The following is a 16,904-nucleotide window of genomic DNA, read 5'->3' as shown; positions in this document are numbered from 1 at the left end:
AATCGAATTCCAAGGTCCCAAGCCCGTAAAATGATTTTTTTTGTAAAATTGTTTTCTGAAAATATTTAAGGAATTTTGAAATGAAATTTGATTAGAATGTGTTGGTATCGGTCCCATATTTTGTTTCTGGCACCCGGTACAAGTCATATATGTGATTTAAGATGTTTCTGTAAAGTTTGGTAAAAATCGGACGTCGTTTGACGTGTTTCGGACTTGAAATCTTAAATTTGAACTTGATGAAGTTTTTGGAAAAACTCTTGATTTTGAGGTTTGATTCATTGTTTTTGAGGTTAGTTTGGCGATTTGATCGCATGGATAAGTTCGTATGATGCTGTTGAGTTAGTGCATGAGTTTGGTTAGGGGCCCCGGGGGCGCGCGAGTGTTTCGGAGTGGATTTAGACTTATGAAAGTTGCAGGTCTCTGAAGCCGGGTCTCGCAGTCCGTGGTTGAAACTTCGCGGCCGCGGTGGGGACTCCGCGACCGCGGTGGGTTTCGTGCGGTCCGTGGTGAGCAAGGCCAAGCCTCCACGGCCGCACTCGATTTCTTGCGGTCCGCGGTGGATCTCCGCAGCCGCAGTCCTTTTTATGCGGTCCGCGGTGGAGCTCCGAGGCCGCAGCCCTTTTTATGTGGCCCGCGGAGAGGGTCTGAGAGAGCATATTTAATCGGACTTTTCAGTTATTTTACAAATTTCAAAACCCTAAAAATATAAGAGGCGATTTTTCAAACAACCTTTCTTCTCCAAATCAATTGTAAATCATTTTTAACTAGTTTTCTTCAATCATTAACATCTTTTAACATGATTTCAACTTCAAATCAATGATTTTCATGGGGGAAATTGGGTGTTTTGGGTAGTACCTAGGTTTTTCAAAAAATATTGGGGATTTGGACCTCGATTTGAAGTCCGATTTCAAAACAAATTATCTATTTGAGTTCGTGGGGGAATGGGTAATCGGGTTTTGGTTCGAACCTCGGGTTTTGACCATATGGGCCTGGGGGTGATTTTTGACTTTTGGGGAAAATCTTTATAAAACCTATTTTCATGCATTAGAATTGATTCATTTAATATTTATTGATATCATTAAGTAAATTGTGGCTAGATACAAGGGGGTTGGTGGTGGAAACAAGAGGTAAAGCGGTAGTTGAGGCTTGAACTATGTTCTTTGCATCGAGGTAAGTGTTTGGTCTAATCTTAGCTTAAGGGATTAGGAGTTGAGTCTTATTTGCTACGTGTTAATTGTAGAGTATGATGTATAGGCATGGTGACGAATATCTATACGTTGGTGACTAGCATGACCGTGAGTCTTTATATTGTAGATATTCTGATTTTGTTGTATCTCTCATGCCTTAATGATGATTTCTATATGTTGTAAAAAGCACATGGAAGAAATTGTGATCTTTGAAATTCAAGGAGCGCTGGCTCGAGTTATGATACGAATTGTGAAAGTATATGAGATAATTGAACCCTTTGGAGCATTGGCTCAAGTGGTAAAATAAGTTATAAAGTAAAAAGTGAAAGAAAGGGAAAGAGTTATTGAATTATTCCCTTGCCGGGATGTTTGTTGCTTTGTTGATTATCTCCCTTGCCGGGATGTTGAGATTTATTGATATTGTTCCCTTGCCGGGACTTAGTTGTTTAATTGTATTCCCTTGCTAGGATTTCTACTATCATTGTCTACTCCCTTACCCCATTGTTTGTGATTGTTGTTTGGGTGAGGAAGAGTGTTAAAGCACGAAGGGTGATGCCGTGCATTGTTTGCTATTATGCGGAAAGAGTGTAAAGCACGAAGGGTGATGCCGTGCCGTATGATGTACCATTCCGTACCAATATTTATTGATTATATGGTGATGAAAGAGTGTAAAGCACGAAGGGTGATGCCGTGCCGCACGATTTCCATTCTGTGCCGATTTTATTGATTATATGGTGAGGAAAGAGAGTACAAGCACGAAGGGTGTTGCCGTGCATTTGCTGACTTCTGATTTCTTTGTTGATATCCGAGTTATGTTGTTTCTTTTATTATTTGTTGTTATTTGATTTACTTCGAGGTTATAGATTCCCTTATCCTATTTGCCTTGTGATTGTTGTTCGGGTGAGGAGGAGCATAAAGCACGAAGGGTGATACCGTGTATTGTTTTGGTGAGAACGAGAGTAAAAGCACGAAGGGTGATACCTTGCAAATTGTTGATTTCTATTTCCTTGTTGATATTCTAGTTATGTTGATTCTTTCCTTACTTTAAGCTTTTCTATTCGGAACTATTATCTCCCCCACAACATGTTACCCCCTCCCACTTTGACTGATTATTTCTGTATCTCTTCTCCGCTATATGTATATATATGAACTGCACAATTTTATTTGGAATCTGGTTCTAGCCTCGTCAATAGTTCGCCGAGGTTAGGCTGGACACTTACCAGCACATGGGGTCGGTTGTGCTGATACTATACTCTGTGTTCTTTTGCACAGATCTAGGCCTTGGACAACAGCAGTAGCGCGAGAGCCAGCCTTCAGTCCAGTGAGACACTGAGGTAGAATTGCAGGTGTCCGCAGGCCCGGCGTCTCCTCTATCTTCTATTTCAGTCTGTTATCTCATGTATCCGAGACAAATAGTTTATATTTCCTTTCAAACGGTTGTATTTAGTACTCTTAGAAGTTCGTGAGTGATGTGACACCAGTTCTTGGGCAGAGGCATATGTTGATTTGTGCATTATCGTTTAGTTTATTTAATTTAAGTCTTCCGCTTTAATTCCATATTTTCACTGTTATTTAATTACTTAACGCCTGATGTTATGCTTGATAAAAAGAATTTAAAATAAAGGAGTTTGGAGTTTATGATTCGTGGCTTGCCTAGCTTCTACAAGTAGGCGCCATCACGACTCCCGAGGGTAGGAATTCTGGGTCATGACAGGATGTTTGAGAGGTTCAAGAAGTATAAGCCTCCTGTATTCAGTGGTTTAGCATCAGATGGTGCCCTGGGATTTCTGGAGGAGTGCTACTGTATCCTCCGCACTATGGGTATATCATGATCGAGTGGGGTTTCTTTCATTACCTTCCAGCTTCGAGGTGCCGCCTACCAGTGGTGGCGTACTTTTGAGTTGGACAGTCCAGCTGAGGCAACATCCCTTACTTTGACTCAATTTTCCGATATGTTCCTGAGAGAGTTTGTCCCTCAGAGCCTCAAAGACACTTGGCGCGCAGAGTTTGAGCATTTGCGCCAGGGCACTATGACTGTTTCGGAGTATGCTGTCAATTTCACCGACTTGGCTAGGCATGTACCAACCTTGGTTGCTACAATTCATGAGAGGGTTCATCGGTTTATTGAGGGACTCATTCCCAACATCAGGTCTAGCATGACTCATGAGTTGGTGATGGATATTTCTTATTAGCAGGTGGTGAGCATTGCTAGGAGAGTGGAGGGTATGCATGCTCGGGATAGAGAGAAGAGGGAGGCCAAAAGGTCTCGAGAGTCGGGCCATTATTCTGGTGCCCGTGCTCCAGCTGCAGTTTGTCATGGTAGGGGTTATATAAGTCGCCCTGTTCATTCAGCTCTTCCAGTAACCTGTGGTATTCCGGCTCCTCCCAAATCTCAGGAGCCGTATTATGCACCTCCAGTATCTAGTGCGCCTCCTGCACGGGGTGCTTTTAGTGGTCAGTCCAGCAGACCTGGCCCAAGCCAGTCAAAGCCGCCACGTCCTCCTAGAGCTTGTTTTGAGTGTGGTGACACATGCCATATGGTGAGGGATTGCCCCAGACATAGGAGGGGTGTACCTCCATAGACTTCTCAACTATAGCGTGCTCCGCAGAGTTCCCAAGCTATGGTTCCAGCACCAGTTGCTACCGCACCTGCCCAGCCAGCTAAAGGTGGAGGTCGGGGAGGTAGAGGTCGTCCTGGGGGGGAGGCCAGGCCAGATATTATTCCCTTCCTACCCGTACCGAGGTTGTCACCTTCGATTCTGTAATCACAGGTATTGTCATGGTTTGTCATAGGGATGCATCAGTTTTATTCGATCCAGGCTCCACTTATTCTTATGTGTCTTTTTATTTGGCCCCGCATTTGGGCATATTCGGGATTCTTTGAGTTCCCCTATTTATGTTTCTACTCCTGTGGGAGATTCTCTTGTTGTGGACCGCGTTTATCGGTCGTGTTTGGTTGCTCTTAGGGGTTTTGAGACCAGAGCCAATTTGTTATTACTCAGCATGGTAGATTTTGATGTTATCTTGGGAATGGACTAGTTGTCGCCCCATTATGCTATTCTTGATTGTCACCCTAAAATTACGATGCTGGCTATGCCAGGTGTACCACGAGTAGAGTGGAGGGGTACTTTAGATCACACTCCCAGTGGAGTTATTTATTTCCTTAAAGCTCAGCAAATGGTTGATAAGGGGTGTGACACGTATCTAGCCTATGTGAGAGATTTTAGTGTTGATACCTCTACAGTTAATTCAATCCCAATAGTACGGGACATCCTTGATGTGTTTCCAGCTGATCTTCTGGGTATGCCACCCGATAGAGATATTAATTTTGGCATTGATCTATTGCTGGGCACTCAGCCCATTTCTATTCCTCCTTATCGTATGGCTCCTCCTGAGTTGAAGGAGCAGTTACAGGAATTGTTTGATAAGGGTTTTATTTGGCCCAGTGTATCACCTTGGGGGTGCTCCTGTCTTGTTTGTGAAGAAAAATGATGGTTCTATGCGTATGTGCATTGATTATCGCCAGTTGAACAAAGTTACAGTGAAGAACCATTATCCTTTGCCTCGTATTAATGATCTGTTTGACTAGTTACAGGGTGAACGAGTGTTTTCTAAGATTGACTTGTGTTTAGGTTACCATAAGTTGAAGATTCGAGAGCCAGATATCCTGAAGACTGCTTTCACGACTCGGTATGGTCATTACAAGTTCCTTGTTATGTAATTTGGGCTGACCAATGCCCCAACAGCCTTCATGCATTTGATGCACAGTGTGTTCCGGCCATATCTTGACTCATTCGTCATTGTCTTTATGGATGATATTCTGGTATACTCTCGGAGTTGGGAAGATCATGAGCAGCACCTGAGGACAGTGCTTTAGACTTTGAGGGAAAAGAAATTATATGCAAAGTGCTCGAAATGCAAGTTTTGGTTGGATTCCGTGGCTTTCTTGGGTCACGTGGTATCGAGTGAGGGTATACGGGTGGATCCGAAGAGAGTGGAAACAATGCAGAGTTGGCAGAGATCATCCTCAACTACAGAGATCTGTAGTTTTCTTGGCTTGGCGGGTTATTACCATCAATTTGTTGAGGGGTTTTCATCTATTGCAGCACCTATGACCAGGTTGACCCAGAAGGGTGCTCCGTTCTAGTGGACGGAGGAGTGTGAGGCGAGCTTCTAGAAGCTCAAGACAACTTCGACTACAACCCCAGTATTGATATTGCCTATAGGTTCGGAGTCTAATTCTGTCTATTGTGATGCCTCGAGGATTGGTCTTGGAGCGGTATTGATGTAGGATAGTAGGGTGATTGCCTACACGTCCAGACAGTTGAAGGTACATGAGAAGAATTATCCTGTCCATGATCTCGAGTTAGCTATTATTGTTCACGCCTTGAAGATCTGGCATCATTATTTGTACGGTGTGCCTTGTGAGATTTATACTGATCACCGGAGTTTGCAGCATCTGTTCAAGTAGAAGGATCTTAATTTGCGCCAGAGGAGGTGGTTAGAACTGCTAAAGGACTATGAAATCACTATCTTGTATCACCCGGGCAAGGTCAATATGGTGGTCGATGCTTTGAGTTGTCGGGCAGAGAGCTTGGGGAGTTTGGCTTATTTATCAGCAGCGGAGAGACCCATGGCGATGGATGTTCAGGACTTAGCCAGTCTGTTTTTGAAATTGGATCTTTCAGATCCCAGTCGGATTCTAGCTTGCGTGGTTTCTTGGTATTCCTTATTTGATCTTATCAGGGAGCGTCAGTATGATGACCCTCATTTTCTTGTCCTCAAGGACAAGTTTCTGCACGGTGATGCCAGAGATGTGACTATTGGTGATGATGGGGTATTGAGGATGGAGGGTCGGGTATGTGTACCCAATGTTGATGGGCTTCGGGAGCTGATTCTAGAGAAGGCTCATAGTTTGTGGTATTCCATCTATTCGGCTGCCGCGAAGATGTACTAGGATTTAAAATAGCACTATTGGTGGAGGCAAATTAAGAAAGATATAGTTGGGTTTGTAGCTCGGTGCCTCAATTTTTAGCAGGTAAAGTATGATCACCAGAGACTGGGTGGGTTGCTTCAGCAGATAGAGATTCCAGAGTGGAAGTGAGAGAGGATCACCATGGACTTTGTAGTTGGACTCCCACAGACTTTGAAGAAGTTCGATGCCATTTGGGTGATTGTGGATCGGCTGACCAAGTCCGCGCACTTCATACCTATGTGTACTACTTATTCTTCGGAGCGGTTGATGGAGATTTATATCTTGGAGATTGTCCGTCTGCATGGTATTCCAGTTTCCATCATTTCAGACAGAGGTACTCAGTTAACATCATGGTTCTGGAGGGCCGTACAACATGAGTTAGGTACTCGGGTGGAGTTGAGCACATCATTTCACCCCTAGACAGAAGGATAGTCCTAGCGCACTATTCAGATCCTTGAGAATATGCTCAGTGCGTGTGTGATGGAGTTTGGAGGTTCATGGGATCAGTTCTTGCCACTGGTGGAGTTTGCCTACTACAACAGCTATCAGTCCAGTATTCAGATGGCATCGTACGAGGCTTTGTATGGTAGGTAGTGCAGATCCCTAGTGGGTTGGTTTGAGCTAGGCGAGGCTAGATTATTGGGCACAGACTTGGTTCAGGATGCTTTGGAGAAGGTTAAGGTAATTCAAGATAGACTCCATACAGCATAGTTTAGACAGAAGAGTTATACAGACTGAAAGGTTCGTGACGTTTCCTATATGGTTGGAGAGTGGGTCTTGCTTCGGGTTTTGCCTATGAAGGCGTTATGAGGTTTGGGAAGAAGGGAAAGTTGAGTCCGACGTTCATTGGTCCCTTTGAGATATTGAGGCTTGTTGGGGAGGTTGCTTATGAACTTGCCTTACCTCCCAGCTTGGCAGGAGTTCATCCGGTATTTCATGTTTCGATGCTCCGGAAGTATCACGGCGATCTGTCACATGTGTTGGATTTTAGTTTAGTCTAGTTGGACAAGGATATATCATATGTTGAGGAGTCGATGGCAATATTGGACAAGTAGGTTTGGAAGCTGAGGTCAAAGAACATTGCATCCGTGAAGGTTCAGTGGCGGGGTCAGCCGGTCGAGGAGGTGACTTGGGAGACGGAGCAGGATATGCGCAGCCGTTACCCTCATCTTTTCACTACTTCAGGAATGACTCTATGCTCGTTCGAGGATGAACAAATGTTTTAAGAGGGGGAGGATGTAACGACCTGGGCGGTCATTTTAAGAATTAACGCCCCAATCCCCTATTAACTGCATTTCTCGTGTTTGTTTCTACTATTGTAAGTTACCAAGAATGTTCGTTTTGAATTTCGGAGTGTTTTGGGACACTTAGTCCCAAAATGAGAGTTTAAGCTTTAGAATTTGGACCATAGTTAGAGTAGTGTGAAGATGGCCTCGGAATAGAACTCCCTCGATTTCGTTAGCTCCGTTGGATAATTTCGGGCTTAGGGGCATGTTCGGATTGTATTTTGGAGGTCCGTAGCTTATTTTAGGCTTGAAATGCCGAAAGTTGAATTTTCGAAGTTTTCGTTTTGATAGTGAGATTTTGATCTAGGGGTTGGAATGGAATTTCGAGAGTTGGAGTAGCTCCGTAGTGTTGAATGTGACGTGTGTGCAAAATTTCAGGTCATTTGGACGAGGTTTGATAGGCTTTTTGATCGAAGGCAGAAATACAAAGTTTAGGAAGTCCTTAGGCTTGGATTGGAGAGTGATTTGTGGTTTTAGCGTTGTTTGATGTTATTCGAGGGTTGGAATAAGTTCGTATGATGTTTTAGGACTGGTTGGCATGTTTGGTTGAGGTCCCTGGGGGCCTTGGGTGAGTTTCGGGTGCTTAACGGAAGTTGAATTGGACTTAGGAGAAATCTAAAGTTGGTTGAACCTGTCATAACTGCACCTGCGTGTGTGGGACCGCAGGTGCGGCGCCATAGAAGCGGCTTGGTGACCATAGAAGCAGAATTTGGACCAGGCTCCAGAAGCCGCAGGTGCGAGAAGTCAAACGCACCTGCGACACCGCAGATGCGGGGAACAGTCGCAGGTGCGGAATTTGTGGTTTAATGAAAAGTCACAGATGCGACATGGTTTCCGCAGAAGCGGGACCACAGGTGCAGTCCCAGAGCCGCAGAAGCGGATTCACTGGTCAGAAAAGGGGCAGAATCAAAGGTTTGAACTCAAAACCTTAAAAATTGATTTAGGAGCTCGAGATTGGCGATTTTGGGAGATATTATCACCTGGGTGTTTTGGGTAAGTAATTCTTACTCGGTTTTGATTAATTTCCACGAATCTATGCTTAAATTCATCCTTTAAATTAGAATTTGGGGTGAAAATTTGGAGAAAATTTGAAAAAGTTCTTAGGCCTAATTTTGGAGTTTTGATGTCGGATTGACATAATTTCTGTATATATGAACTCATGAGTGTGTGAGGATTCTGAATTTGTAAATTCTACCCGATTCCGAAACGTAGGCCCAGGGGGCTTTTTGGGCGATTTTTCTAATTTCGTGTATTAGCTTCGAATTAATTAGATGAATTAGTTACTTAAAGTTATATTTACATTATGTGATTACTTTGAATAGATTTGGTCCATTTGGAGTCGGATACTCGTGGCAAGAACGTGATATTGAGTTGATTGAGCGGATTCGAGGTAAGTGGCTTGCCTAACCTTGTGTGGGGAAAACTCCCCTTAGGATTTGGTATTGTTGCTATATGAAATGACTTGTATGTGAGGTGACGAGTGCGTACTTATGCTAATTATTGAAAATCCTATTTTCATTAAGTAACTATAACTGTGTTTTCTTTCCCTATTTATACTACTTGCAATTTAAGCCTACTGTTAGCTTAGGGAAGCATGTCTAATTGACTTAATTGCCTTACTTGCTAAAACTACTTTAATTGAATTCTGTGTAGCATGCTATGTTAGAAATACCTGTTTTACCTTGGTATGAAATTTGGATTGAATTGAATATTCTTTGTATTGCTGCTGTGTGTTTACTTTAGGACTACGAGACGATATCCCAGGAGATTCCCCTGCATGTTTACTTTGGGGCTACGAATTTGTATTTCGGTAGATCCCCCTACACATTTATATTGGAACTACGGGACTGCACCCGGTAGTTTCCCCCAATACTGGATATTTACATTTGGGACCATGGATCGGGATTCCGGTAGATCCCCGCGCACTATGAGTTAGACTACGGGACGACACCCGGGAGATCCACCAGATATTTACATTTGGGGTCTATAGGACGGTATCCTGGGAGATCCTCGGTTGCTATTTCTGCGTGGAGTTATATTCTCTCTGTGATTTCTCTCTCTGTTGTAGTTGTTGTTATTTCTTATTTTCCTGTGTTACTTCATATTGTTAGCACTAAATTATATTGTCGTATTCTATACTGTTTTACCTTGTTTTTCATCTATAATCAATAAGGCCCTGACTTTCCTTGTCACTACCCAACCAAGGTTAGGCTTGGCACTTACTGAGTACCGTTGTTGTCACGACCCCAGTTCGCCCTCCGTGAACCATCGTGACGGCACCTAGTCCTCTACGACTAGGTAAGCCTAAATTGCAAAAGATAACCAAAGTACGGAATAAAACAATTTAAAACAGAATGAGAAGTGATAAAATAGTGTTTAAAAGTGCCGCTCGGCATACACAATATTTAACTCTTAGAAACCAATACATATCTCCAAGACACGTAAACCCATGAATCACAAGCTAAGGATCACTACATAGTACTCTAACTCCAGAATATCTAACAAGGAAAAGAAATATAGAAGGGCAAATGTTTAAAAGCTAGAATAGAAAGGGACTCCTCGGTCTGCGGACGTGGCAGATATACCTCGAAGTCGCTGGAGCAGTCGCATCGCCTCAAGGGTGATAGGACTGAGTCACAGTACCTGGATTTGCACATGAAAAATATACGCAGAAGGGGCATGAGTACACCACAACAGTACTCAGTAAGTGCCAAGCCTAACCTCGGTCAGGTAGTGACGAGGAAGGTCAGGGCCCTACTGAGGTTAAATAAAATATAAAGTTTGACAGTGTAGAACAGAACAATATAAATAAATACGGCAGTAAAAGTAACACAAGATATAATAAGGGCAACAACAACTATTATAGAGATAAGGCAAAACACGAAAATAAATGCGACTTAGCACCAAAACAACAACTGGGGATCTTCCAGGATACCGTCCTGTCGTCCCATATGTATATATCCAATGGATCTACCGGGATCCCGTCCCGTAGTCCAGCTCATAGTGTGCGGGGATTTATCGGAATCCCGTTCCGTAGTCCCAAATATAAATACCAAGTACTGGGGGAATCTACCGGGTGCATTCCATATAACTATGCAGGGGGATCTACCGGAATCCCACATCCATAGTTCCAAAATAAACAGACAAGGGGAGCTACCGAAATCCCGCATTCGTAGTCCCAAAATAAATACACAACAACAATAGAAAAATATACAGAAATGGAAAAATTTCATATTAAGGCAATAAGTGATTCTAGCCTAGCATGCTGCACAGAATTCAGGTAAGGCAGTTTGAGCAAGTAAAGCAATTAAGTCACTTAGACATGCTTTCCTAAGCTAACAATAGGATTAATAGTGCAAGTAATAAAAAACAGGAAATGAAACATACTAGTAATTACTTAAAGAAAACCGGATTTCCAACAATTAGCACAAGTACGCACTCATCACCTTACGTACAAGGCATTTCAATTACCAAATATACCAAATCCAAAGGGGAAGGTCCCCCACACAAGGTTAGACAAGCCACTTACCTCGAACAGGCTCAAAATCAACCTGAAACCACGCTCTTGCCATGAGTACTCGACTCCAAATGACCCAACTCTATTCAATTCAATTGCATAATATAAATAACACTTCAAGTAACTGATTCTACAATTAAATTCTAAGCTAATATGTGAAATTAGGTAAAATGACCAAAATTCCCCTCGGGTCCACGTCTCGGAATCGGGTAAAATTTATATTTTTAGAATCCTCATACTCTCACGAGTTCATGCATACCAAAATTATCCAAATCCAAGGTTAAATTTCTAAACAAAAGTCGAATTCTAGGTCTAAGAATTTTCTTCCAATTTTTCCCCAATTTTCATCTCCAATCCGAAATTAAATGAAGAATTCATGTTTAGATTAATGAGTTACAAGAAAAAGGGAGTTAAGAATATTACCCAATCGATATCTCTGAAAATCCCTCAAAACCTCGCTCAAATCCGAGCTCCCAAGCTTTAGTTTTGATAAAAATGGCTAAACCCTCAACTTTGAAATTTTATATTATGCCCAGATAATCCTTAATCGCGATCGCAGAACTCCCTACGCGATCGCATAAGACAACTTCCTCAAAGCAACGCGATCGCGACCAGCTCTATACGATTGCATAGAGAAAATTCCATCACCCACTGCCGCACTAAATCCTTCTACGCGAACGCAATGGTCCTTATGCGAATGCAATGACCAACAACTCACCATATGCGATCACACTCCTTACTTTGCGATCGCAATTCACAACAAAGTTCCTTGTCTCAGCTTACGCTATGCGATCGCAGGTGATCTCACGCGATCGCAATGAACAAATCATTACTGCAGAAATACCAGCAAACCTGCAATCTCCCAAAAGCCAAAAGTGCCCGCTTGAGCATTCGAAACACACCCGAGGCCCCCAAGACCTCAACCAAACCTACCAACATATCCCATAACTTCATTCAAACTTGTTCAAACCTTCGGAACGCTCAAAATAACAGCAAAACACCTATTTTTGATCGGATTCAAGCCTAAGAATTCCAAAACTCTAAAAATACGCTTTCGATCAAAAAGTCTATCAAACCTCGTCCGAATGACCTGAACGTTTTCACACACGTCACATTCAACACTACGGAGATACTCCAACTTCCGAAATTCCATTCCGACCCTCGGATCAAAATCTCACTATCGAACCGAAAATTTCAAAAATTTAACTTTCGGCATTTCAAGCCTAAATTAGCTACGGACCTCCAAAACACAATCCAAACATGCCACTAAGCCCAAAATCACCCAACGGAGCTAACGGAACCATCGGATTTCCATTCCGAGGCCGTCTTCATACTATTCTGACTACAGTCAACTTTCCAACACTTAAAGTCTCATTTAGGGACTAAGTATCCCAAAACTCTCCGAAACTCAAAACCGAACATCCCGACAAATCAAAATAGCAGAAATAAACTTGGGAAAAACAGTTAATGGGGGATCGAGGCAAAAATTCTTAAGATGACCGGCCATGTCGTCACAGCTGTGGTGTACTCATGCCCTTTCTATGCATGTTTTTCATGTGCAGATCCAGGTTCTTCGGCTTAGCCCTACCATCCTTGAGGCGAGGCGATTCTCCAAAGACTTTGAGGTATATCTGCCATGTCCGCAGACCGAGGAGTCCCTTTCCATTATCTCTAGTAGTTATAGCCTTTCTGTATTTACTTTGATCTAGACATTCTGGAGTTAGAGCACTATGTAGTATTCATAGCTTGTGATTTTATGAGATTCCAGGTTTCAAAAAGTTGTTCAGTTTTTGAGATCTTGTATTAGTATACGCCGGCGACATCTTAAACGCTTCTATATTTGTTTATCTTCAGTTTTTATTAGTTTTTCCGCATTTTGTTTTCTTTTTCCGAAATTTGTTAGGCTTACCTAGTCGTAGAGATTATGTGCCGTCATGACAGTTCACGGAGGATGAACCGTGACATTTTCATCACATATGGTCTTTATAGAAGTAATTTATATACTTTAAGATTGTGTCAATTGAAGCATTTCACTCGATTTTCAGATTTCTTTCCTCACTAATGTTCTTTATGAAAATAATTTATATACCTTAAGACTTGTGTCAACTGGAAAAAGATTTCACTTATATGATGAATTTAAAAAAACGAATTGGTTTATTAAAATTCTTAATGCTACCTTATACTAGATTTTTAATATTTAATTCTAATTAGTGTTTTTAATAAGAATTCTCTTTTTCAAATAGTTAAAAGATCGAATGAGTGGAAAACAACCATGTAAGACATGTTCCAAACAATTAAAAAAAGGAAAACTTTTGTAAATCTCAAAGAATTAACAATCATTATATACCAAAAATATTAAATTCAAATAATTTATTAGGAAATAAAATTATTTTTTTAAATCAAGAAACCCACTTATATTTAGCTTAATTATCATTATTTAAAAGTTTTTAAAACAAATTCATAAATTATCTTATTAGAATCACTGATAATTTCTGAGTTATAATTGATTTCTTCTCAACATTTGAATAAATATAATAAATAATTTAAAATTTTGAAAGCTAAAGATATAATATAAAATATGCTGATCTATTTTAAATATCGTAACAGAGTAATTTCATATACAAAAACCTAAAACATTGTTAAAAAGTGGATCACCTCTCCAAGAACCCCATACTTTCTCTTTCTTTGATATTTTTAATTCTCTCCTTTATACATTTCGTTTATTATTTTTATATAATTTATGTGTAAGATTTATATAAGGTAAATTTTCAATGTTCTAACCTATTTGATAATATATTTTGAGTTTAATTACTTCAAGACTTTTGCTCACGTGTAAGAGTACTTGTCGTTTGGATCCATACCTTAAAAAAAATATGTTACCAAAAATTTCACACTTTAGATTTATGTTTTTCTTTATAGTTCTATCTATTAAAATATTAATTGATTTCAAAATCCTAAATACTACGACTTCCTATATTAGTTCAAATAAGGAAATAATTTAAAATGCAATATTATTTTCAATAATATAACTTAATTGATAATATAGTTTGAGTTTAATTACTTCAAGACTTTTGCTCACGAGTAAGAGTACCTGCCGTTTGGATCCATATCTCAAAAAAATATGTTACCAAAAATTACACACTTTAGATTTATGTTTTTCCTTTATAGTTCTATATATTAAAATATTAATTGATTTCAACATCCTAAATATTAGAACTTCCTATATTGGTTCAAATAAGGAAATAATTTAAAATGCAATATTTTAGTTGACTTTAAAGATCTAAATATATTAGGAAAGTAACCAAATGACTAATTTATCCAATATAAACTATATTTTAAAAGGGTAAAAAAGACGAACTATATTTTGCTAAGGGCCTTCGTGCATTTAATAAAATATAGATTAAGTAATTATTTTAAATTATTTTTATGCACAAATGACATTTTTATCATTTATAAATTATTTTTATAAATTATTTTATTAAATTAAATGGGTATTTAAAACATAGCCAACTCTTCAATTAAATATCGGACCCCAGTCTAATAACTAGTCAGCCCAATTATCCTAACCTATAACCCAATACCCAAACTCAAATACCCTACCCGTCCATAACCCGTCCCTGCCTAAATTTAACCTTGGCCGTTGATCTCAGAAGATCAACGGTCTAGGATCAGCTTTCCTTTTTAATTACACCAACCCCTAAACCCTACCCCTGATTTTTCCAATCCGCCGTCCTTCAATCCCCTTCTTTCCTCTCTTTTATCTCACCCCCCTTCTAACCCTAGCCCGCCGTCACTGATATCCCCCTTGATTCATGGGTTTTCCTTTCATTTCATCCCTTATCCGGCCTCATCTCTCTACTGGTTGTTTGATTTTCATGTTACTTGAGGATAATCTCAAGAGATTCGAACCAGATTTGGTTCAAAGTCTCTTATTTCTCGATTAATCCGTCTATGTTCACTCCGATATCTGTGAGTACTGATATTTTCGTGTTTTTATGGTTTCAAATCTCTGGTTCAAACCAGATTTGATTCACTTCTGTTTATTTCCATGAACCTAGCTATTTCTGGATGAATCTGTTTAGATCTCTTTAGATCTGAAGCGGTTTTTTAGTTTGTTTGGTATTTTTCCCTTAAGATTTTCTATTTTTACTATTATTGTTAACCGATTTTATTTTACCCTAAAAAGCTAGAGTTTTTATTTCTAATGGCTTTTCTGCAAAAAAAATGTTTAAACGTTTAAATGTTTTCAACTCTGGTTTTCTTTTTTACTTTTTTTCAACTGATTTTTACTTGAGTTTCATGTCTTTAATATGTCTTAGGGTTTCAATTATTCGACTATTTATTGTACTGTTTTTTTCCGTTTATCTTCAACTCTGTCAATTAAGTGTTAGTTAATTTACTTACCTAAATTAGGGTTTGAATTTAGTACTTGTGTTTCCTTATTAAGTTTTTACTTGTTCTTACCTTATTTATGTACCCTTATTACTGACTGATTTTGTGTTCTAACTCCTAATTTATTGTGGAATCAGTTCTTACTTTATTTGACCTCATTCTTAGATACTGATTGATTCCGTGTGAGATTTTCCTTAAATTAAGTGGTACTTATTTGATTTTGTCCTCTTAATTGATTCATACTGACTTTAATTGATTGATTAATAGATTTTCATACCTTATTTGTGTGTAATTAATTTTCATACTTTATTTGTTTTACTCTATTGTATGCTATAAAAACCTCTCCTCTTTTCTCCTTTAGGACAACACTCGAACTCTCCTATTCTCACTATTAAACTTAAGGTCTCTCTCTTGCTCCTGTTCTAATTTCTGTACTAAGTGGATATTATTTGGCCGACTGAAAGCCAAGACCAAATTGTTCTGGAACTTAATTGTTACTGCATCTTCACTTTCTTTCTTCTCAACTAGTATGCCCTAACCTTTGCAATTCCTTTCTCTATGCATTGTTTGATTAACCTGTTTCAATTCATAGCATGATTTTATCCTTTATCTGGTAGTTTGATAATACTGTTAACTTACGACTAAGGAATTTAGAATAACAAGAATACTCTCATAAGTTAGTTTAAGGTTTGATTTGTTTGTTAGCTTTATACATTTTATGAACTCTCAGCATGTAATCAAGTGTGTTTGTGCTTAACTCATATGTCTTGTCTGTTCAATTCAAATGTCTTCTTCCTAATTGCTTCTGTGACTGAGCCATGACTGTTTCAAATGATAACATAAGTATTTATCTTAATCAGATTTCACCCTATTTAAACTGTATGTTGAACCTTGTTTGTTTTCTTGGAGCAATTCTGCTTGCAACTCTGTATTTTGAACTTTATCTCTTCTGAAAACTGAACTATTTCAAAACTTTCCCCTTACCCCTTATGCACTGATTTTTCAAACTCCTACTCTTAGTCATTTAGGTTCTCACCACCCCCAGTGTGAGCACTGCCTAGGGTCCCCGAGACTCTTTTGAACTCTGACACATTGGGGCTGGTTTTCAAATCTTTTATGAATTCTGTGTTGAATGTGTGGTTCTAGAGTGAGCATTGTCCGGGGTCCCTGAGGCTCTTTAGGAACTTTGACATACTGGAGGCCTGGTTTAAGGTGTTGTGAATGGTTCACTGCTATTACTTCATAGCTGTTCTGCTTGAAGACCTAGTTCCCAGGTTTGGATTGGGCCTATGAAGGCTCCCTATAATGTAATCATTACTATTATGTAATTATTCGTTATGGGCTGTAATGATGTAATAATCTCTATAATAAACAGATCTGGAGTTTATAGTAAAAGCTGGGGGGGGGGGGTTCTATATCTTTGTTTGAAACTCGGGTAGAAATCCTACCTATAGGTTTATTGGGTTGATTATGTAAATGTTACTACTCGTTTAGAGATCCTGCCTATAGGATATTTTTTCACTATTGTGACTCTACATTTTCACATT

The sequence above is a fragment of the Nicotiana tabacum genome, chromosome 18 (assembly GCF_000715075.1).
Source record: "Nicotiana tabacum cultivar K326 chromosome 18, ASM71507v2, whole genome shotgun sequence".
NCBI lineage: Eukaryota > Viridiplantae > Streptophyta > Magnoliopsida > Solanales > Solanaceae > Nicotiana > Nicotiana tabacum.
This window is presented reverse-complemented; position numbering follows the sequence as displayed.